We start from the raw sequence: 25,356 nt of genomic DNA, 5'->3' as shown, positions 1-25,356 counted from the left end.
TCTGACATCATTTTGTAGGCAGAGACCTTTTGCCCCCAAAAAAGCGAATCTTTTTACTATTTTTACTATTTACTAATTGTTCTTCTCTTTGTTGTTGAAAGAAAAGTGGTAGAATTATACTTTAGTCGTTATTTTTGTCTCGGATCTGTTGAAATAGCGAGGGACAGATATTGTCAATAAATCTGCTTGGAGGTCTGACTAAAAAATTATGTCACGGCTTAAAAGCCCCATTGAGAGGTGATGACATCATATCTCCTTCAGTTACACTTCGCTGTCAGGACTAACCTTGCATCACCAGACTTTGCACCGTGGAGGAAAACTTGGTATTTGTTTTAAACTGAGCAGTGTGGTCCGGTTTAGAAAAAAAAAAAACAATCGTGGTTCCAGTGATGGGTTCCGGTTGACGTTGCATTGTCTTTCTTCCCCACATAATGTGACTCAATCAGGGGGGCAGGTGCCAGGATTTAAAATGAAGCAACACAGAACTGAAAGTTCCTATGATTGACCACTAGTAGCAGTGTTCTGGTACCAAAAGCAACATGTTCTCCATAGGATTACGTTCTATTCCCCAGATTTTTTTTAAACAATATGTTTATTGTTTTTTCCATTAATAAACTTATAGGACATGACAAGGAGTTTTACATAAAAGCAATAGACAAAACAAATATACAAGACAATTAACAAACAGACAATTAACAAACCAACAAAAACAAAAACAAAAACAGCAAAAACACACACACACACATACAAAAATAAAATAGAATAAAAAATCAGGGCAAACAACAGCGTCCACAGAGTGCATAGAGCCACAACAGATTATGTGGTATTTACATCCATTCGAAGCATTTCCGACACATCAACGTCCCTTAAGAGATGGGTTACCTTATTAAACATTGTCATAAATACTTTAGGGTTCCTGTCGCTAGTTTAAAGCATCCTGATGTGCGTTTTGTGAAAAAAGCAGGGTATGCTGTAGGAGGGGCCTGTGATCATAGGCATGTGATGGTTCTTTTTCGGGTGCTTTATTTGGCAAGCTCAACACCACATTCTCCCAAGTATCCCTGTGGTTGCATGTGACCGTTGGCAGCCAATAGCATTTGAGATGGTACCATTTCGAATCTTGATTTCGAAACGTTGATTTCTAAAATGATGGCGGCACTCATTTTCGCAGCATATAAACCATATTTTTTTACAGTCTATGGAATCAATACGTTTAGTCTCACTAGTCGTGCTACAAGATAATAAAAAGTGGACATTCCAAACGATCATTATACCAAAAGAAACAAAACATTTATACATATCTAAGTACACAGTGCTGCTACCTTTAAATGCATTTTAAATCTGAGGCTTTTTTGTATACTATCTAAATTGATTTAAGAACAAAATGCTGCTATTTGCAACATGAATATGACGTTGCAATATGAAATAGGTCTGTTTACGCAATGCTTGCTTTGGCAATGTAAATATATGTAAAAGAAAACAAAGCAACGACCACCTAGTTAACACACTTATCATGTAGCTGTACCAAGACAACACACAACTGATGCAATTTGGAAATGAGGATTTCACTGCAAAGCCTTTTCACACATCCAACGCTGAGTTACAGAACATGGTGCATCATACCATCCGTTGATGTCTGACCATTGACCTTTCATGGCACAGTCTTCTCCTTCTCCTCCTCCAAAGTTATTAGGCTCACCATGGAACCAATACCTGGAGGAGTAGGAACATTACATTCATTACAATACTGTTCATTTACAAGGATAGTTTTTCACGTTCATCTTTTGTTTCAGACCTGAAGGTCTGAAACAAACGCCTTCTAAATCCAATCCCAGTGGTGTAAAGTAACTAAGTACATGTACTTTAGTGTTGCACTTAAGTACAATTTTGAGGTATTTGTACTTTACTTGAATACTTGAAATTTCCAATACTTTTACTTCTACTCCACTACATCTTGGATCAAAATATTGTACTTTTACTTGAAAACTTTACCAGTTACATTACAGACATAAATTATAATATTAAAACTTTCGCCCTATTTTAGACATAGGCTATTTAAAAATAGCTGATCTACAAGCTCACAACGTGTCACATGGTAGATTGGCTATTTTCAAACATTTTGTACTTTTACTTTTGGTACTTTAAGTACATTTTTAACAACACTTCTTGAATTCCAGACTTTTACTTGTAACAGAGTTTTACTATATTGCAGTATAGATACTTTTAAGTAATACAAGTGAGTACTTTTCCCACCACGGCTAAATCCTCTCCTAAGTTTTCTAAAAATATGTTATAACAAAAATGTAAAAAAGCATTCATGTTTCTTCTGTACTGTATATTATAAAAACTACACACAGAGGTGTTCCCAGCTTGAAAGGTATAACAAGCATAGGTGTTTGTCCAGTCCTAAATGGGTTAAAGGAAACCTTTAATAACCCTGAAATGAATAAGAGTAAAATGACGGTATAAAGTCTTACGTTGAGGTCAGTGGTGTTCCATCTACCCATTTCCATACTCCTTCCTCCTCTCTGTCTGTCAAACCCAGCCACACCGCCTGGTTCCAGTCAACAGCTCCGTTAACAAAGTCCTTGACAGAAAAACTGCTGGTTACTGAAATACACACTGTACAATAGATAACACACACACACACACACACACACACACACACACACACACACACACACACACACACACACACACACACACACACACACACACATACCTGTTCTTCTTTGCTGTTAATGATGATCAGGTCTGATTGTCTGTCTCTACACCACTGCCTGCTCTCCTCCCAGTTCTTCTCCTCAGTAGAGACGTAATAACAACCTCTGCCAGATACCTGCCATCCGGATGATTCTAACAACAAAATAATACAGTGAGCAAGTGTTTTGTTGTTGTTGATGAGTTTTGGTCAGTTGCTCAGATTACTGAACAACATGATATAACAGTGAATAAAAACAGTGATTTCTCACTGACCACAGAGCCTAAACTTCAGCTCAGCTCTCTCTGCAGTTACAAGGTCATAGTTGGACTGTATCTGGTCCTTCTGGTTAGTCAGGTTGTCATATCTGGACTGTAAGTCATCATTGTGTTTAGTCAGGTCATCGTATCTGGACTGTATATGTTCCAGGTCTTTGGTCAGGTTGTTGTATTTGGACTGCAGATGGTCCAGGTCTTTCACCAGGTTGTTCCTCTCTTCAGTCCATTCAGAATCTGTAAGAAAGAGAATCATTATTTATTTACAGCTTTGTTCTGATCTGACCTCCTTAAAGGGGTCAGAAACCCCGCCTCTTTATTTGTTTTATCAGACTTGAGAATATTAAAAGATTTCTAAAATGTAGGCGTGGTTATCTGCCGTTGTGGGGGGAGGGAGCAGAGTAATGTGTGTTCTATCAGAGAGAGACAGAGAAGCTGTCGGCAGTGCATGGGCACTTGTTGGTGTTTCCATTTCGGAAACACCGGAGGTGTAGAAAGGAGGTGTAGAAAGTATAAAGATTCGGCAACTCCATGTTCTATAACCAGTTAAAATGTGCAAGTATTTTACAAACAAGTTGTCTGAGCTTTTATCCATGGACAAACATTCTCCAGCTCTGGACTGTTTACCGCGGAACTGGAGCAGAATGGACGCTACGCTGTTGGCTATGTTCTGTGTAGTGTATGTGTGTGTGTGCGTGCGTGTCGTGACAGTGTGGGCGCACACACACAATGCCCACGTTCACGAAAAATATCAGATCTACAAGCTCACAACGCTTGTATATCGGCTATGTAGCTATGTAGCCGAGCTAATAGCCGTAGCAACAGCTTCTGTCATGTAAACACGGTGGTTTCGGATCTGAACGACACAACGAGACAACAAGCCATGGCTAAAATACTCAAATGTAATATATCCGACTAAAACCATTGAAAATATATACCCTAAACTATACCCAAGAGTCCAACTTGAGAGAGAAAACCAGGAAAGACAGCTGTCTACACAGCATGACTCAGACTGTCTGCAACTCATGTTGTGCGTTTCCAAATAAGGCGACTCTCTCTGATCAGTTCAATGAAACCACGCCCCCTTGATACAACTCTATACACCAGTAAGACTCCCTAATCGGGAGATAAGGTCGCTTATCTCCACAAATAGGCAAAAAAAATGTTTTTCCAAAATCAGCCTGATGGTGGCGCTATATGGGACAGATCCATGTTGATGAGATGAGTGTAGACATACTGTGTACCGATTTGCGTGATTTTTGGCCAAAATGTGTAGGAGCAGTGTCCAAAAATGTGTTCGAAAAAATCGGCCTGATGGTGGCGCTATATGGGACAGATCCATGTTGATGAGATGAGTGTAGACATACTGTGTAGCGATTTGCGTGATTTTAGGGCAAAATCTGTAGGAGCAGTGTCCAAAAATGTGTTTTAAAAAATCGGCCTATAGGTGGCGCTAAATGGGACAGATCCATGTTGATGAGATGAGTGTAGACATACTGTGTACCGATTTGCGTGATTTTAGGGCAAAATCTGTAGGAGCAGTGTCCAAAAATGTGTTTGAAAAAATCGGCCTGATGGTGGCGCTATATGGGACAGATCCATGTTGATGACATGAGTGTAGACATACTGTGTTGCGATTTGTGTGATTTTAGGGCAAAATCTGTAGGAGCAGTGTCCAAAAATGTGTTTTAAAAAATCAGCCTGAAGGTGGCGCTATATGGGACAGATCCATGTTGATGACATGAGTGTAGACACACTGTGTACCGATTCGCGTGATTTTAGGGCAAACATTGTAGGAGCAGTGTCCAAAAATGTGTTTTGCAAGAATCGGCCTCATGGTGGCGCTAGAAGAGGGCCATGTGAGAATTGAATGGAGGTTGTGGTTTAGCAGGCAAGGAGTGTGTGTGCAAAATTTGGCATGGATCGGGGCAACGGTTGCAGAGTTATGAGCAGGGCAAAAGTGTGACGTGTGACGTGTGACTGACAGACTGATGGAGGGAGGGACGGAGGGACGGACGGACGGACGGACGGACTGACTGACAGCCGGTGGAGGTTTGGATAGTATAGGAGTGCAAGTAACTGCGACCTAACGGTCGCAAAAACAAACGTTAATATTAATTAGATAAGCCACGTCACGTCGCAGAAATAGAATAGCATGAGCTAATATTTAATTGTGGCGCCAAATATTTATTTTCTACCCTCAAACTGGAAGAACACAGAAATAGCTACAGAGACAGCAGAAAGCTTTGAATCCACAAGCATATGGGCAAATTGAACCATTATCATTGCCCCCTATCACAGGTGACTCATTGATATAATATATATTGATAGAAAAGGTGATTTTGTGTTTCATGACTCTTTAATATGGCTGTAAAAGAGCACTGAAGTCTGACATGACTGCCACTGGAGGGCACTATCCCTCTGGATCACTGTGTCGTTTTTGTATTGGAATTCCCACAGGAGGATCTTAGATCATAAGTATTTGTATTTATTTTTTAGATCTCCAAGTACATGTGCTGCACAGTCATAGGAACACACTGCACTTTGCATTTCTTTCACCATAGTGAAAACTGCATTCATGGTCTGGAGAGGGCACTTTTTACAGATGGATAAATAAAAGGGCTGGGGCTCAAGCCCCCTTCAATATCTATGTGTGCACGTGCCTGATTGTAGTGAAACTTGACTTACAGAGAGATAGTCTGAGACCAATGTTGAGCAGAGCTTGAACACCACAAAGCAATCCAAGTCCCAGTACCATCCTGTTCCGTCTTCTGACTGGACATGTGCACACACACACACACGCACACGCACGCACGCACGCACGCACGCACGCACGCACGCACGCACGCACGCACGCACGCACGCACACACACACACACACACACACACACACACACACACACACACACAGTGAGAATAAAGAGGGAGTGAGAATCAGTTAAAACAGTGATGATGACCCACCAATCAATCAATCAAAAAAAACGGAATGAAGTTATTATCTTATCTTTAGCCTGATTACCTTACAATTACATCAATAATCATCCAGGAAGGGAAAGATGAGCCTCAGCAAGCGCCGAAAACTTTAACCCAAAATGGACGGATGCTTTCGCTTTCATTTTACCAGTCATACAAATTCTATACCATGTTTAAATGGCCAGAAAACAGTGTCAGTAGTTAAGATCGACAACATACAGAAGTTATCATTGATGTTGTCATTTTATCAACTGTCCCCTGGCCCCTTGTCATTTGTGTAATGTGGCCCACATCCACATGCTCAGCTACTTGAGTATTAAAAATTAAACATTTCAACATCTTGCTTAAAAAGTATATTTTTAGTGATTAGTAATATCTCTTACCAGATCTAGTCTTCCGTGGATGTTTCTTCTGAGATGTAGTCTTGGAGTAACATCTACCAGATCTAACCTTCCGTGGATGTGTCTGCTGAGCTGTAGTTCTATCATCTTCTTCCTCATCATCATCTTCCCCCTGGATCTCAATGTTTGAAGCCATTTGGACCTTTATGACTTTAATTCATCTGGCAGCAGGTGTTTGAAACTGTTCACCTCTTAGCAACACAATGAACAATAGAGAGGGTGGTCTTTTCTTTTACTAAATGATGAGTTGTCATATCATCCCCCTCCTTCCTCCTGTTGTGCTCAGAGGCACAGGGGCGTCACAAGGGGGGGGGGGGGGGGGGGAAGTGGGACTGAGTTACTAGGGCCCAAGGTGGAGGGGCCTTCATTATTTTATACTTTAGCTATTGAAAAATAGCAGATATACAAGCTCACAACTGCGAGCTCGTAGATCTGCTATTTTTTAAAAGTTGTGAAAATGCGTGCAAATCTTTGAATATATGTATTTTTTAAGCGAACATTTGTAACTAAAATATTGCTTCTGGGGGGGTACCTAGAACTAAATATTTTGGGGGTCCTTTACATGAACGATTTTGAGCACCACTGACATAGAAACATCGTTTTTTCAAAAAACCTTGCACATTCTTTTTCAAAAATAGCAGATCTACAAGCTTGCAGCGTGGCGCCCTCTGTACCCAGGGCCCAGAATTTGGTGCGACACCGCTGCTCTGAGGCAGTGCATTCAGACCTCCTCCCCCTCCTCACCCCATTCTCCACCCACACCACCACACGACCTTCCACCCTGTCCACCACTTTCAGTCTCACTTAGTGTGTTCTGTGTAACACATGCAGTATGTATCTTTTGTTATTTTATTGTTTCTTAACAATGTGACTTGTCAAAGCAAATGTATTTATACTGTAATAAAGACCCTCAGCTCAAAGGCAGAAATGAGCAATCGGCATGCGATTAACACAATAAGAAGTAAATAAACTGTAAAAGCAATGCAAAACAACCAATGACAAATTGGTCAGCCACATCAGGTGGAATCGATAGCTAGTGAATAAAGTGTCGGATTCAGTGAAGGGAACAACTAGGAGCCCCATAAAGTATGAGGGTTGTTTCCTCAATATGATGATCATCAGTGAAAATGTTAAGTAAAAAAAGAAAAACCCTCTTTTCAGGCCTGTTGTGTCAATTCACATACTGTATGATACATGTATGTAACTTGCGTATGAAGGGACACTTTGCAGAGAGCATTATCTCTGCCATAGGCTGGGGGCCTACAGTATACTCATATCCTAATTTGGTCATGTTTCTGCAAGAAACAGTGACATTGGTTGCAGAAGCAAATCCATGGGCATGGGTGAAAGAGAAATTACATTCTCTCTCTCTCTCTCTCTCTCTCTCTCTCTCTCTCTCTCTCTCTGTCTGTCCTGTGCAGAGCTGCTGTCTCTCTGTCTATTTGTGTTGTGGGCTGCGTGCGGGCATCATGCATGCGTGCATCATGACACACAGCAGGATGTGTGTGTGTGTGTGTGTGTGTGTGTGTGTGTGTGTGTGTGTGTGTGTGTGTGTGTGTGTGTGTGTGTGTGTGTGTGTGTGTGTGTGTGTGTGTGTGTGTGTGTGCCACCCCGTGTGTGGTGGCACGTCCATGTGTGCATGCATTATAGAAGAAAAAAGTACAGAGGAACTTAAAAAAAAATCTAAGAGTCATCTTCAACAGGATGTGGTCTGCCTTATACTGCAGGTCTGAACAACATGTGGTTTTTGTTCTCTCACAAACATCAGCTAAAGTATAGGTCATAATGCCAATCAATCAATATACGTTAGTTCTTAAGATAAAACAACATTCATGGTTACTGTTATTTATTACTGAAGATTGAGACTGTACGGAAACATACTGTACCAACTTTGTTTATTCATTTATTTAGGAAAATTTGAATAAATCAAATGCTACATCTGCAGTCATTAAGAAAAATCTATTACAGTCAGACTATTAGTATTCAAATGAATTTGGGGATGGTTGGCGGCCACTGGGTCCTGTCGGCCATTGCTGCTCCCAGTTCTTTATTGAGTGGTGATGACATCATTGATCTTGTGATTTAATAGTGAGTCTGAGGACACAACTCCTTCAGTCACACTTTGCTGTCAGGACTAACCTCGCATCACCAGACTTTGCACCGCAGAGGAAAGCCTGGTATTTGTTGCGACTGAGGGTCGCAGTTTACCATGAGAAATGTCACAGCTTGTCTCTGTGTGTGTACACATTTTTACAGTCTATGGGTTGGTTCCCTTGACATATCACTGTGACATCACAGGTGATATCACAGGTGACATCACCTATGTAAAAGTCCAAGGGTATTCCCCAGAATCCCTTGTATGCCCATATATGAAGATCCCTGGTGTCATCGATATATATCACTGGCCAGATGGCCAAGTCATGGCCCATATCTGTGTGGCTGGTTCAGATAGGGATCTCCATGTATTGGCATAAAATATTGGTACCCCCTTATGCCCATATGGAGATCCCCAGGCATCAAACCCAGGCCCAAACTCGCCAAGGCCCAGCTTGGCTTTACTAATTAACATACGTTTTATGCCCATATATGGAGATCCCTGTCCCAATGTCATTAGTATTATTAGCTGTGTATTATTGTTTGTTTGTGGTCAGTGCATAGTCTGCATACAGAATAATCCAAATAACCTTTACCTCGATATTAATTCAATTTACTATGACTGCTTCGAATCATGTTGGCACACATTCCATACAAGTATTAATATGCATTGAGAATTTCTAGTGCAGTGTACGAGGGCTTGGAGTGCAAAGGGCGTAAGTGAATTTTTTTTCGTCTTTTTTTTTCACATGACAGCTTTTCATTTTCGTAATAATTTAATTTAAAAAAACATTAAAAAGGTATATTTTAAAATACATTCATTGAGGCCTAATCACCCAACGAGCAATTTGAGGGCTAAATGACGTCATTTGAACGCTTAAACGTCAACTAGACGTCTAGCTAAAACTAGTTTATCAAGGGTTTAAATTTGTAATTTTTTTCAACGTCTATGTATAGACTAGACATTGTATCAACGTCATTTGAATGGCAACATTTCACCGTTAGCGGCCGCTGAAAGTAGTGAAAATGATGGCAGCCAGCAGGATTTAAAACCACTATAGCCGCTTCCCAATTCAGAGTGTGCGCCCTTCGTAGTGTAGCCCTAGCTAGGGTAGGGCTAATGTTGTGTAGGGCTTGTCCTGTGAAGTGCACATTTTTGCCTGTGGAATGGGACAGCACTGCCAAGTGCATAGCCGAGAACTTCCGGTTGCAAAAATCATTCGTCCGCCATTTTTTCCTCCGTGGTGCTTTTAAACCATTTTAAACTGCCTTAAACGCCCCCAGACTTATTTTTTTGCGACGGGGAATTAACTTTTTAGATATTTTAGGATAGTATTTCTTCATATATTTCACCATGACACAGCCTATTTTAAAATATCGTCGCGACGTTCGAGGAGAATTGAGAACGAGCTTGAGTCGAACCGAGGCGGGCAGTAGTAGTTAGTAGGGATGCGAATCTCGACCACTGAGGCGATACGATACGCACCTCGATACACTGCCAGCGATACGATATAATTGCGATACATTGAAATCCTGCCGATACGATACATCACGATACACCCCTGTTCCCGATACGATGCGATACGATTCACGATTCACCACGATTCAAGCCCACATCCCAAAATGTACAAAACATAGCGACTAAAAATGTATGAAATTAAATTCAAGGCAATTTATTGTTTCACTGTAGTACTAGGCTCTGTCTAACAACCCAACATATAGTATTCTGGGAGAACACAAAGCTGCTGGCTATTGTAGAATTGTTTGATAACTAATCATATAGAAGGCCTATGTCATTATTAGTATACTATATGTCTTCAACTGGGGGTCAGGGTCCCCAATCCAGGGTTATTACAGGGGGCCTGCCAAATATTTGTGTGATACAGTAGGCTATAATGCCTAGCCTACAGCGAGAGTCCCTGCTTGATCTCTGTCTGAGCTAAGGGGTCCTTGACCTGAAAAACAATAAAGTCCCTCCCTGGTTTGTATTATTATTATATTATATTATATTATATAATAATATTATATAATATAATATAATATTATATAATATATATTATATTATATTATATTATATTATATTTAATCCAGGATTATGCATTTTTTATAGCCAAAATGTTTTAAAACAGACCAACAAGCTCACAGCGCGTCGCATCCACAACGCATTGTGAGCTTGAGGATCTGCTATTTTAGGTGCGACACCCTTGTACTGCGATGTATAAATTAGGCTTCTTTCCCAGAGCAGAACTAGCAGCAGAGAAAGTGAGAGAGTTGCTTGCATCAAACAGGAAAGTTGTAGAACAGTGACAAATACTTTGTTTTAAACGCAAGCAGTAGTCCTACAACACCCAGCAACATTGTTGTTGTGTGTGTGCAGTTAATATAGCGCAGAAGATGATCTCAATCAATTGTCCATCGGAGATTCGCTAAGAAACGGCTGTTGATTACATACTGTATCACTCAGCCTGTGCTACTCTGTGACAACAATCAGCGCAGCGGACTTGGATGTTATACAGCTAAGTAGGCTACTGTACTACTAATCTTGCATCTTTTTAACCCGCGGGGCTGCTAGTTCGTCTGTGTTGACTTGATTCACTCGCATTTCGCTGCACTGTCTGTCCCCCTGGTTGCCTGCAAGCCCTGCATGCAGAGCGCAGATGTTGTCCGAGTCGCAGCTCACGTTAAAGACTGGCTTTTGGGGAGGGGGCTGAACGCTGATGATGGTGCATTCATGGCGCCTCGGAAACACAGGATAGAATGAAATACTATATGGAAGAACCGATACAATCGCGGAATTTACCGATCCAGACACTCACGGTAGTGACGGTACGATCCATCACGATGTCAGCCGTCTATTGTACCGGTACACACTGAATGAACCGATTCACTCGTATCGCGGACGTTTGTATCGCGATTACGATCCGTACCGGTATATCTTCGCATCTTAGTTAGCTCTTTTTAGAGGTGGGACGTTCGCGAACGAATCAAGTCTTTTGAACGGCTCTTTGAAATGAACGATAGGATTCCGTTCACAGTATAGGGAGCCGTTCCTTTCTAATGAACAGTGGTGGGAAAAGTGCTCAATTTCTTTACTTACCGGTATATAAAAATATCAATACTGCAATCAAGTATAAGTTTGGAATGTTAATGTACTTGAGTAAAAGTAAAAAAGTATTGGTATCAAAATGTAGAAAAATAATGTGAAAATAGCAGATCTACAAGCTCACAATGCGTCGCAACGCATTGTGAGCTTGTAGATAAGCTATTTTCAAATGGCAGGTTTGTACCTATATGTCGATTTATAATTATAATCAAATCTACAAAGTAACTAGTAGAATGAGTCAGTCTTTTGAACGGCTCTTTGAAAGGAACGGATCCCAGAGATCCGGCTCACTTCAAAGAGCCATAAATCCCATCTCTAGCTCTTTTAATGCGATGCTCAAACTTGGTTGTTTTCGTTTTGATTCGGGTTGAATCGTGGGACGCCGCTATCCAGCGAAGTGCTTGAAGTGACCATCGGCTGTATGCTTCAAAACGAGGAGAAAGTAGTGCACATTCCAAGGGTAGGTTAAAGCGGTCTCAGAATGGGACAGCACTCGGCGCAGCCCAGTGACGTCATAGCCCTTGAAATGCGCACTTCTAAGTGTGAATCCCTCGGATTGGGAAGCGGCTAATTTCTTAGTTTTGAGACCCTGTACCCTACACGTTGTACAGCGGCTAATTTATTGCTATTGGTGTTTGACATAGGTAGCCACCCAGGTTCGGACTTGCAATCTTCTGTTTGATTGATTGATTGATTGAAGGCTTTATTAGAAGTTTGCATAGGAAAATGTACAGATTCATGACGGTACAGTTCACTGGTACAAGGTCTACTAAAAGGAGATCCATGAAAAGACTAAGCTTATTTCAACAGGAAACCATTAAAGTATCTCATATAACATTGAATGACAGACAAATAGAACACAGTACTATGCAGTAGATATGTAAAGAAAAAAAGAAAACAGTAGGTCTATACAATCAGTAAGTACAGTATATACAATATATACAAGGAAGGGGCAGGTAACAGTAAGTCTAAACAATCAGTATGTACAGTATATACAAGGAAGGGGCAGGGAGGGTAGGGTTGGGCTAGGTTTTTACCAGTTGTGAACGGCTGCTGCCTGTAAGTGGTTTTTTAGGGCAATTTTAAAGGATGCTAGTGATCCACACTCCTTTATGGCCTTCGGTAAGGCATTCCACATTTTTGTGGTGTAGCAGAAGAACGAGTTCGACCCTTTCTTTGAGTTGACTCTGGGTTGAACGTGATCTGTGGCACTGCCTCTGGTGTTGTAATTATGGACATCCTTAACGTTTATAAAGTATTTTGACAGGTACTTGGGTATCATAGTGGTGTAGTGTATCTTGTACACCAGGCCCATTGCAAGTTGCTGTACTCTGTCATCTACTCTGAGCCACCCCACTCTTAACTGGTGAGTAGCGGTGAGGTGAGTCTGATTGGGAAGGTTAAGCAGGACCCTAATTAGTTTATTTTGGGCTGTTTGGAGTTTAGTTTTTAGGGCTTGTGGGGCGTCACGATACCATACGTGGACTCCATAGTCAAAGAGGGGCTGGATTATTGCACCAGCTATGGTCTTCAGTGTGTTGAAGTTGACCATTGGGGCGATCCTCTGTAGGAAACGAGTTCGTTGGTTGATTTTTTGTATTACTTTTGAAGTCATCTTTTCGCTGGAAAGATTAGCTTCAAGGATACATCCTAAGTAGGAGATTTCGTTTTTTCGTGTTATGACCTTGTCACCCACTTTGATTGTGAAGTTCTCTACCTTTTTGAGGTTATGATTTGATCCAAAGAGGATGGACTCGGTTTTGCCCAGGTGAATTGATAATTTGTTGTCGTTAAGCCATGTGCAGATCTTACTCAGTTCAGAGTTAAGTGTCTTTTCAACCTGCAAGTGGTCCTTGCCCGAGACTAGGAGAGCCGAGTCATCCGCGAACAGGAACAGGTTGCAGTCGCAAGCAGATGCCATGTCGTTCACGTATATTAGGAACAACAGAGGTCCCAGTATGCTACCTTGGGGAACTCCACAGCTTACTGGGAGGGGGGGGGACAGGGTACCGTTAATCTCCACCACCTGTTCCCTCCCCACCAGGTAAGATTGCATCCAGCTCACTGCTGCGCTGTCAAGACCGATGGCTTTTAGTTTCTCAATCAGAATAGCATGATCCACGGTGTCAAATGCCTTCTGGAGGTCCATCATGACCATGCCACTATACTTGCCCTGATCCGCTTCGCATTTGATTTGGTCAGTCAAATAGAGAAGGCATGTGTCAGTGGAATGGGATTTTCTGAATCCAGATTGGAACTCGTAAATCAGATTATTCTCATCGAGATATCTTGCAATCTGTTCGTAGACTATTTTCTCCATGACTTTGGATATGGAGCTAAGAATGGAAACGGGGCGGTAGTTTCCAGGGTCTAGTTTGCTACCTTTTTTATGCAGGGGGGTTACTTTTGCTAGTTTGAAGTCCTGGGGGACATGACCCTGTTCGATGGAAAGGTTAATTATGTGGGTAATGATTGGAGCAATGGTGGCGGCTGAATCTCTGAGAAATCTAGCTGGGATTTTATCAAGGCCAGTGGCCTTGTGTTGAGGTAGGGCGCTCAATTTTTTAAACACTTCATCAGTTGTCACTGTGGAAAGTTTAAAGCTGTCTTTACTGACGCCCAGTTTTTTGTAGAATGTATTAACAAATTCTTCACCATACCGCCCAGATGGGGCGACCAGTCTTTTGACCAGTGAACGGGCTGTGGTGGTAAAGGTTTTGTTAAAATGGGTAGCCACTTCACCTTTGTCAGAAATGAGAGCGGCGTCCGTTTTGATGTTTATGTTGTGGCATATGGTTTTTGATTTTAAGCCTAATTGGTTGTTAAGCAACTTCCATAGGTCTCGTGGGTTGTTTTTGTATTCATCGATTTTGTCGTCGATGTAGTTTTTTTTGGCGGATCTAACTAGGGCGGTTGTCTGGTTTCTAAGTCTCTTGCATTGAGCAGTAAGATGCTCAATGTGTTTTTTGAGGTCATGGTTGAATTTTTTCTTGAGCTTTTTGCAGCACTTTCGTTTTTCATCGTATTTTTTGTCTCTGAGTCTAGCTGATTCTGCAATATCTGAGTTATACCATGGCTCTTGGCGGGCTTTAACCCTGGTGGTATTCAAGGGGGCCACGTCGTCTAGAGCATCGGTCAATTTGGTTTTAAAACCGCACCATGCTTCCTCGACATCTGTACACTGCAGCTCTGGGGAAAAGTCTACACCCGCTAGTTTGAGATTAAAAGCCTCACTGGAGTAGTTCTTCAGGCTTCTAGCAACGACAGTTCTGTGGCCACTAGCTTTGGGTTTGTGTATTTTTCGGGTAGAGTAGATCATATAATGATCACTAAGACCGCATACAATAGCCCCGCTAGCGGTGACTTTGGACTTGTCAGTGGTTACGACGAGATCTATGAGGGTTTGAGAGTGCTCTGTCACCCTGGTGGGTACTGTGACAAGCTGAGTGAGGCTGTATTGCTTGCATAACCCATCAAAGGACTTGAACATGGGTGCGTCTTTACGCAAAATGTCCACATTCCAGTCGCCCAAAATGTGACACTCGGTACCGTCCACCTTTGCTAAGCTCTCATCAAACAGCTCAAAGAAATCATTCTGATCAGGTGGTCTATAGACAGCGCATATTAGTATGTTTTTGGCATGTTCAAAGATTACCTCAATCCATACAGTTTCAAGTGAACTGTGGTGTAAGTCTGGACGGGGGACAAAATTGACATCATTGTGTACATACATGCAAACTCCGCCTCCATACCTGTTTCTATCATTCCTGATTACAGTATAGTTGGCAATTTCAATGCTAGCATCCGTAAACGAGTCATCAAGTTTAGTTTCAGAGAAGGATAAAATCTTTGCCTTACCGTCATGAAACATTCCCTTAATTAACTCCAGTTTTTTGGGATTCAAGCTATTGATGTTCAAATGGACATGATGAAGTCCTGGTTTGGCAAAAACAACAGAGTGCATGTTCTCTGTAGTAATCGAGCCATCGTCGTAGCTGGGGGGCTCTTTGTCTACGACCGAGACAGGAAAGTTTGTCGTGGGGGGGAGGTGGTCATCATAGTCCGGTTGTAGTTGAGGCTGAAGTGGGGGAGCGGGGGTGGGGGTGGGGAGCTCAGGTTCCTGTGTTGACTGTGAGCTCAAACAGGAGGAGATCCATGCCTTTTCGACCGCACGGGGGGTCGGTGTAGCGGCGCCGACAGCTTCAAAGCCAAGATATTGCGCCAGCCACGACTGATCACGATCCCTGGGGGGTGGCGGGACCAGCGGGGGGGCATCCGGCTCGACGGACATCTCCGGCGATCCAGCGGCTGCGAGCTGGGCACCAGCATCCTCGGTGACGAGGGGGGGCGGCAGGGGGACATCCTCGGTGACGAGGGGGGGCGGCAGGGGGACATCCAGGGGGACATCCAGGTCCACGTCGGCGCTGTTGTTATCGGGCGGCGGCTCGAAAACCACGGCCGCGAGCTGGTCACGAGTAGCCTCAATGTTGGGGCTTTGCTGTAGAGAGCCGCGTGGGCAGCCATAGCACTCGTCACCAGTAGAACCCGTGTCGATGTTTCCTCCGCTGGGGTTCTTTGTCTCGGAAAGCAGCTGTAATTCCCTCGTGAGACGGGCGGCTTGCCGAGTGACTACGGGACCTGGATGAACCTCAATATCACCAGAAAGAAGCAGAATAAAGTAAATGATGGACCGTCTGTCCATTCTGCCTATCTGGGGTTTGTTCTTAGTCAGCAGCAGCGACCCAAGGACCGTCAGTTTACCGAAGCCGAGATGTTTTGGCTCCGATCCAACGTGAAGGAAAAAAAAAAACACTGCGTGATTCCTCTCCATTCCGCACGTTGGCTCCGATCCAACGTGAAGGAAAAAAAACACTGCGTGATTCCTCTCCATTCCGCACATAATTCTCCGTATATACAATTATGAGCGTTCCACGAGTCGGCAAACCATAAAAGAAACAATAGGAAAAAAAGAAGAAAAAGTATCCTTCCTTTCCATTGTCCCTGGACGGAGCGAAAATGCGACTGCTCAGGTCGACTGCTCAGGTCGAGTTAACAAGACCTGTACACTAACCACTAGACCACGGCCACTGATACAAATGAGGAAGTATCCTGCACTATTTGTATGTGACATATCGCCTCCCGCTGTTCGTTTTAGGTCGGTGCACTTTGTTTGACAACGCAAACTAACTTATATTGATGCATAGCTATAACATGATTTTCTGTTTCAATATTTTTTATTATGAGGAAGACCTCACAAGCATACACAGGACACCACACTACATCAAAACATACATAAGACACCACTTGACACTACATCACAAACTTAACAATAGACCATGGACAGAAAACAGAACAAAAATAATAATAATAATAATAATTAAATCATAAGGTAATTAACACCAAGTACAGTAATAATCACCCCTATAATACTACCACCACCATCTCTCCCATATCTCTGCCTTCCATATCCATCCCCTGCCTCCCATTTGATACCATTTTCTATTAGCTGTTATTCTCCGTCACTCCGATACATAGGACTCTGAACCACTCATCCCCCATACTTGGTGCCAATGGTCGCCATGTTTCCACAAATTCAGCCAGTGTGCCCCGGAGCACACAGGAAAGCCTCTCCAAAGGTACCAGGCCTAGCACTTTCCCCAGCCACAACAAGATATCTGGAGGACTGTCCTCTATCCACTTGCTGAGGACCGACAGCCGGGCAGCATAGAGCAACACTCTTAATAACTGTTGGTTGCCTTTTAATAATGCAATATTTATGTCTGCCCCTAGGACATAGTAAAGTGGATTCAAGGGTATTTTAGTTCCAGTCAATTTAAATATTTCTTCTTGAATAGAGATCCAAAAGGTCCTAATTTGTGGACAAGTCCAAATCATATAACATGATTTTAATCATTATCATTGAATAATGGTGGGGATGTGGGGAGATAGCCGTGTGTTTGTGTCTTGCTGTCAGAATGAATTATGTAACTCAGAGAAGTAATAGTATATGCTGTCATGAGCAGCACCACGGCATTATGCCATTATTTATTACACTTTAAGAATTTTTCAAAGGACTTATTGCCCAGCTGTTTCAGACGGCTAAAAGACGTGCAATGGCCAGAAAACTGCTCAGTGGATGCAAACTACAACTATTAAGGTAGAACCGGGAGATCTAATCATTTCAAGCTATACTGTTAGCATCCGATAATGAACAACTTGATAAAAATGTAAAACATATGTTATGGTCTAAACATCGTTTTCATCCAAACGTTGATATATCGTTCACCTGGAAACGTCAGATGACGGCTAAAACTAAACTAGACTATATAGTGATCTTTAGCTCTTAAGGCCCATTCCCACTGGGCCAGATAACAGATAAAAAAATCTCTTTCTCCAGATATTTTTCCATTCAAAGTGGATGGTAGATACAGATAAAAAAAATATCTACCACAGATATTTGCCACATACTTTTATCTGTGGCAATAAAGCTGTTTTTTATCAATAAGTATGGAATAATGGATTAAATGCAGTCGGCTAGAATCGGTCTGTATAGAGATGTAATCTAGCCAGTTGAAATTAAGGCTAAGCATAAACCATACGGCTAGATGGGGTCTAGTGCTCACTGGGCAGTATAAAAGTATAGATTGCTTTTTAAGTAAAGAATTACAATCAATGGAAAGCTGTCCTGGGAAACAAAATGAAAATGTAACTTACACCCTTTGCGCTCCAAGCCCTCGATATACTGTCGGGCAGAAACCTCTTTTAACTTTTTTTGTATATGAATGCCTTACTTTCATTCTGCACACAAAAATAGGAAAGATATCAGATCTACAAGCTCAAAAGTTTTAAGCTTGTAGATTGGCTATTTTTCCTATTTAATTTTTTTTTAAATTTGGAATCCTGAAAAGTAATTTTGTTATTTAATTTCAAATGCATTTACTTATACTTATGTTAACATTATGAACTTAAATACAAATACATTGGAACAGCTGGAATCAATAATATTTTAGTATTCCGATATTAACCTGCGGGCCGCATGCATAATATGCCCCCTAGGACGCCAGTTCCCCATGTATGTAGAGCTATTTAAACATTTTCAGGGGAAGAGGGTGGGTAGAGTCATTGTAAATCTGAATTGCCTTTTTGGTTATGGAACGGTTATTATGCCCTGAAGTTGCAAATCATGCAGCTGCACCCACACACCAGCTAACTGATACATTTCACTAGAAAACTCTTTTACAGATCCAACGGTAGAGAAGATCGCATGGTTTGTCATCCCAGAAACCATTAACAGACACAGCACAGTCTTCACCATTTTGGTCATTAGGCTCACCAGTGCGCCAGTAGCTGATGAAGTAGGAACATTTGATTCATTACAATACATTTACATAACATTTAACCATGACCTCAAACGATATTCTACATATCTATACTATAATTTTGCGAATGTCTGACTGAGTGAGTGAGTGAGTGAGTGTCTGTCTGTCTGTCCCGGCGTTTCTCCTCGGTGGCTCGAGCAATTGATCTGAAATCGCATCACCATCAGCATATGAACACACCTGACATAACTGTGAAGCCCGTTTGTCACTTTCACAAATCGTATGCTGTATATTCGCATTTTTATGCTGTATCTATATCTATTTAGCCTACAGTACCTTTTGTGACCACACATGTTAAGGGAGGGGCGCTGTTGTTCAGGCCATGCACAATCACACACAAACCCACACACACACACACACACACACACACACACACACACACACACACACACACACACACACACACACACACACACACACACACACACACACACGGGGGGGGGGGGGGGGGGGGAGTGTGTGTGACTGTGTGTGTGTGTGTGTGTGTGTGTGCAGGCGGGGGGGGGGGGGGGAGTGTGTGTGTGTGTGTGTGTGTGTGCAGGCGGGCGGGCGGGCTGGGGGGGGGGGGGGGGGAAGTATCTCTGTAGCCATTAAACCAGTTAAAGTTACTTTCCATCCCTCATATACTGTGTGCACAGTGCACATCCCATAACCCACATACTGCACATCATTTTGGAGCTCATATCTTTGAACGGGTAAGGGCTAGTTAATTACAAATTAACTGTACCTTATAGACAATGAAATAATTGTCTTAGTGACAGTGTGGTAGGTTGGTTTTTTTAATCAATACATTTGATTAAAACAAATACCTGTATACTGTATGTGAAATAAGCTTATTATGTTAATAGAAATGAAGGTATAGTTTTACCTTGGTGTGCTCTCTGGTGTTCCATCTATCCATTTCCACACTTTTTCCTCCTCTCTGTCAGTCAAACCCAGCCACACCTCCTGGTCCCGGTTAACAGCTCTGGTAACCAAGTCCTTGACAGAAAGACTGCTGGTTACTGAAATACACACAATGTACAATAGATAGTTTCAACACACGCACGCACGCACGCACGCACGCACGCACACACACACACACACACACACACACACACACACACGCACGCACGCACACACACCCACTATCATACCTGTTCTGCTTTGCTGTTTATGATGATCAGGACAGAAAGTCTGTCTGTACAGTATTGTCTGCTCTCCTCCCAATTCTTCCTCTCAGTAGAGATGTAATAACACCCTCTGCCAAATGTCTGCCATCCACACGGTTCTAACAACAAAATTAGACAGTAATATATTTTTTCATTTGCTCAGATTAATGACAAATGATGAACAACATGATAAAACAATGAATACTAAACTGTTATGTGAATATGTCTCACTGACCACAGCACTTCCTGTTCAGTTCATCTCTCTCTGCAGTGACATTGTTGTAACTGGACTGTATCTGGTTAAGGTATTTGGTCAGGTTGTCATATTTGGTCTGTAGATTGTCAAAACTGGACTGGATCTGGACCTGCTGTTCAGTGACGATGGTGTGTTCTTTGGTCAGGTTGTCATGTTTGGACTGTAGCAGGTCATAACTGGACTGTATCTGGACTTTCTGTTCAGTTGCGTCGGCCAGCTTGTTCTTCTCTTCATCTATAAGGAGAATCAAACAAACTGTTTTTACACACAACTTTGTTCTGACAGTAAATCCAACCAAATAGGACACAATGTATTTCAAGCAACAGCATTAACTCTATTTCTGATTGAAATACAACATAATAATGTTTATTATAGAATGACACTCACTGTATTTGACCAGGACAATGATGATGCCAGCCAATAGGATTACACACAGCAGACCCAGACACACTGCAACCACTCTGGAACGACTGTTCTTTGACTCATCAGAGGCTGAAAAACACAAAACAAAACAATGAGGACCAGTAAGACTCCCTAATCGGGAGATAAACGACCGTCAGGTCGGCAACCTCATGGTGATGCTAGAAGAGGGGCATGTGAGCAATCAGGGGCGGAGGTTGTGGTTTGCCAGGCAAGGAGTGTGTGTGCAAAGTTTGACTTAGATAGGGGCAACGGTGCTGGATATAAGAGTGGGGCCAAAAGTGTGACGTGACGTAACGTGACATGACGTGGCGTGACGTGACGTGGCGGACAGACAGACAGACAGCCGGTGGAGCTTATAGTAACTTGTGACCTGACGGTCGCAATAATAATTATATCCTCATTGATTTGTTTTGTGTTTTTCAGGGAAGTAACAACATAACATTGATAAAAAATAAAATAATTGTATTCTGTTACTTAAAATTACACATTCACTCATTGATTCCCCCCAAAAAATTAATTATTTTGATGAATTAATTACAAAGCCTCTAATTCATTTGATATATATTTTTATTCAAGTCCCAGGCTAGTTAATAATAATAAGGTATTCTTACATTACAGTAATAAGGTGCAGTAGGTGCTGCCATTGTAAAACTGTTTGCGCTAAGCCATGGTGGGTAGTTGCTAGTGCATTGTAAAACAAGCGGTTGCTAGGGTACAAACATTACTGTACTTTAAGAAACTAGTCCACAATTTGAGGTATTTGAGTGAACTATCACACTAAGATGACCTACAACTATGATCATTTTAGGCAGCAGTTCAAGTCCGAAATAGTTTAGCAGAATTAGTGTATAGCCAATCCTCCAGACACCAACTACACCAGGGCTCTTGCGTAACAACCACACTGTAGATGATTGTGTTAGTTAATCGTTGAATTTCAGGGAGGCTATGAAGGCTATGGCCGTCGTTGCCCCTCAGTATGCCCTTGTGCCCCTCCAAAAAATGGCATGACTTGAGGCCACAGTGGCCTTAATGCCCCAGCTGACTGTACCACTTTCTCCTCTGTCTCTGTCTTGCCAACATGTAGATACCAGTGTCTCTTTTTTTGTCATGTAGACCAGTGCCTTTTGTTGAGTCCCCATTTTAAACCAATCCAGTAACTTTTATTGGTGCAGGGCTGAGCATGGAGAAGATTGTAAATACCAATGTATTTATTTCACAGCAGATAGTCTACATAACATTTAACATTTTAACCCTTAAATTCAATTAATTCTTTCAATGGATCAAAATCTTGTTTTATTTGATGGCCTTCCTACCCTGGCATTTGGCCTCAAACAATGGACAACACCAAAGGCCAAGTGGCCTTGCCCCTAAAATGACAAAATTCCAGGCCTGTTTGTAGCATTTACTTTACCTCCACGCTGCTGTTGTGGTGTGTTCTGCTGTACAGCAACCTGCTGGGTGCCAGGGTCAGGATCAGGTCGTCTGCAGAGACATAGATGTCTACTACCCTCTCCTCTCTCTCTCCTCTGTCCTCCGTCTCCCGTTCTCTCTCTCTTCTATACCTGACGTTCTTGGTCAGGTCTGGTACGGCGTACACGTCCTCCGCCATGCTAGTTCAACTTCAAACTGCATTTGTTGTGCAACTTGTTAGAGACCAAAAGTAAAAAAAAGAGGAAGCCTAACCGTACTCACACTTTTGGGTGTGACGTGCATGAGATGGCTGCTCTGAAATCACACATCAAAACCACAGGTCTCAGAAACACAGAGAGAAAGAGAGAGAGGAGGGCGAATGTTGTTTCCTTCTACTGTTGTGCGTCATTAAACGTACTTATTTGAGAGTTCTGCATCCATCAGCATCCATCATAATCTGAAGACTTTAGAGTTGAGCATGTCAGTTCCCTTGTTTTGTTAAAACTAAACACCCTATAGCCTACAGTCTTTGTATTGGATGAGAGCAGGGAGGAGAGCAACAGTCTTTCAGTGAGAGAGAGAAATTAAATAAATGATGTGGGCATACGAAAGGACACATTCTCCTATGAATGCAATTGGCAGGGGTGTCGCACCAGATTCTGGGCCCTGGGTACAAGGATTCAGTGGGGGCCCCCATGAATGTTCTTCGTAGGGGAGGGGGTTTAACCCATTTATACTGGGAACTCATCAGTATGTGCTTTAACTATTGAAAAATAGCAGATATAAAAGCTCACAGCTCAGCACCGGGTGCCGCGCTGCGATCTTATAGATCTGCTATTTTTGAAATATCGTTATAAACATTTGTGCAAGTCTTTGAATATTTAATCTTTCTAAGGCCACATTCTCATAATATAATTCGGTTTAGTCTTGCGAATGGGAGCGGTGAAGTTGCTACATTCTTGCATATTTAATTGATACGTTTGCGCTCGCACTGCACTTTGTCATCCGAAACAAACAAGGAATCGTCCACGTCTGTCCAGGGACATGTATGTATCCAAGCTGCATAATAATGCCTCCTCCATCTCCCTGTGTTTATTAATTCTTCAAGTTCAACTCACAATGTACCCGCAGGACCGCCGCAAAATTGAGCAGGCGTTAGCCTATTTATCTGCGGTCGTCGGTCGTAAACAGGCGATCAAAAAATAAAACCAGTGGCGGCCGGAGGGACTCGCAAAATCTACCAGCAATAAACCAGACAGCAAATACATTAGCAAGATATGAATAGGCCTATCTACGAAGAGTAGAGAGTCAACGTGTCTCTCTCTCTCTCTCTCTCTCTCTCTCTCTCTCTCTCTCTCTCTCTCTCTCTCTCTCTCTCTCTCTCTCTGACCCTCGTCTTGCCCTCCGCTGGCTCCCTCTTTGCGCTCCGCGCATGAAGTGTCTCCATTTGGACACGATTTGGCACAGAGAGCCGCACGCGCGAGCAAGGGCGAGAGACCCACACATCGGCCTATATATTATAAGCCTATTATGCCTATAGCCTATATGATATACAGCTATACAAGTGACTCCTGTGGCACTTTCCTTTTATCTAACGGTGAGCAACAACTCCTCACAAATAATACACCATGTGCGATCGAGGGAGCGGTGATCAGAAATCAATGAAGGGAGGAGGCGGCCAGAATCATCAGAAATCTAATGAGAACAGACGGGGGGATTTAACCTTTTATAAATAACTATGGATTTAACCCGCACATGGCTCTATATAGCCTACCACAATGTTTCATTGCCTGTATTTGAGACGGATGGATTCACACCAACAGGGAAGCGTTTGCGGTAGCGCATCGAAACCACCGTTTTTTTGTGGATTTGCATTCGTTTCTTTTATTCGAAAAAGAATACGGATGCGTCTTCACACATGCCCAAACGTTGTGTATTTTCCAACAATACGTTATAGGATTCGTTTTAATCGTCATAAAACGTGCCTGTGTGAATGTCGCCTAAGGTTTTTTGAAACATCTATGTTTCCATGGCAGTGGTGCTCAAACTTTTTCATGTGAAGGACCCAACATGATACAGTATGTACTTGGCCACGGACCCCCATCTCAAAATATTTAGTTCCAGGGACCCCCCAGAAGCAAAATTTGAGTTACAAATGTTTGCTTAAAAAATACATTCAAAGATTTGCACACATTTATACGACTTTTCAAAAATAGCAGATCTCCAAGCTCGCCGCGCTGTGAACTTGTATATCTGCTATTTTTCAATAGCTAAAGAATAGGGGTGTAACGATATAGTAACTGTATCGAAATATCGTTTTTAACTTAAAAAATCGAAGTAGATCGAAATGAAAACAGCTAAAATCGAATCGTATCGTTTTATTTTGTATCGTATCGAATCGGCAGTGCAAAGAATCGATTGTATCGATACTACCTACTTGTGCATTGTATTTAGCATTTTTAAGAAGAAAAAAATAAAAGGAGGGGTTTAATTACCCTTCCTTTCCATATAGCTACACTGGTCTATCGATAAATGTGTGTAATCTCTGGGTTCTTGTCAAGGTGCAGGTTTGTCAACATACAATGTCCATGTATTTGGCAGATAATCACTGTGTTTACTTATTTATATCCATAATAATACATGTTTCCCTTAAAAACCTGCACTCTCCACACCTTTCACACAGATTAAATTTCTTTGCTAAATAGTTACTATATCGATTTTAAATAATTAAATCGAATCGTATCGTATCGCCATGAATGAACCAATATCGTCCATGTATCGTATCGTCAACCATGTATCGTGATATGTATCGAATCGCTATTAAAATGTATCGTTACACCCCTACTAAAGAATGTAAAATAATTAAGTCCTCTCCACCTTGGGCCCTAGTAACTCAGTCCCACTCCCCCCCCCCCCCCCTCGTGATGACCCTGGCAATTGGAGTTGTCCTTGGGCCCTGGTTGGCCCGAGCTGGCACACGTACGCTTTTAAGGAGGTTAGACATAATGGAGCAAACATCTCATTGTGAGAAAATGTGACAGGAAATGTAAGCAAATGTATGTGACAGGAAAAGCCCACCACACACTGCTGTGGTGAGCGTTTCCTATGCAACGAATGTGGTAAAGTCATAGCTATCACTAAGACAATAGAAACAGCAGTGTGCTGCACAGCAGAGAAAAAGTAAAACAAA

General features: G+C 42.2%; 1 protein-coding gene across 1 annotated transcript in view; it reads left to right on the top strand.

Moving 5' to 3' along the window:
- zanl (zonadhesin, like) overlaps positions 1 to 25,356 on the top strand; it is a gene marked incomplete at both ends in the record, with an annotated part of 117,282 nt that overhangs the window by 86,885 nt on the left and 5,041 nt on the right. The window lies entirely within an intron of this gene.

This window comes from Nannobrachium achirus, assembly GCF_963921795.1.
Source record: "Nannobrachium achirus genome assembly, chromosome: 14".
Lineage (NCBI taxonomy): Eukaryota > Metazoa > Chordata > Actinopteri > Myctophiformes > Myctophidae > Nannobrachium > Nannobrachium achirus.
Note: the sequence above shows the minus strand (reverse complement) of the source record. Positions and strands in the feature narration are given on the sequence as shown.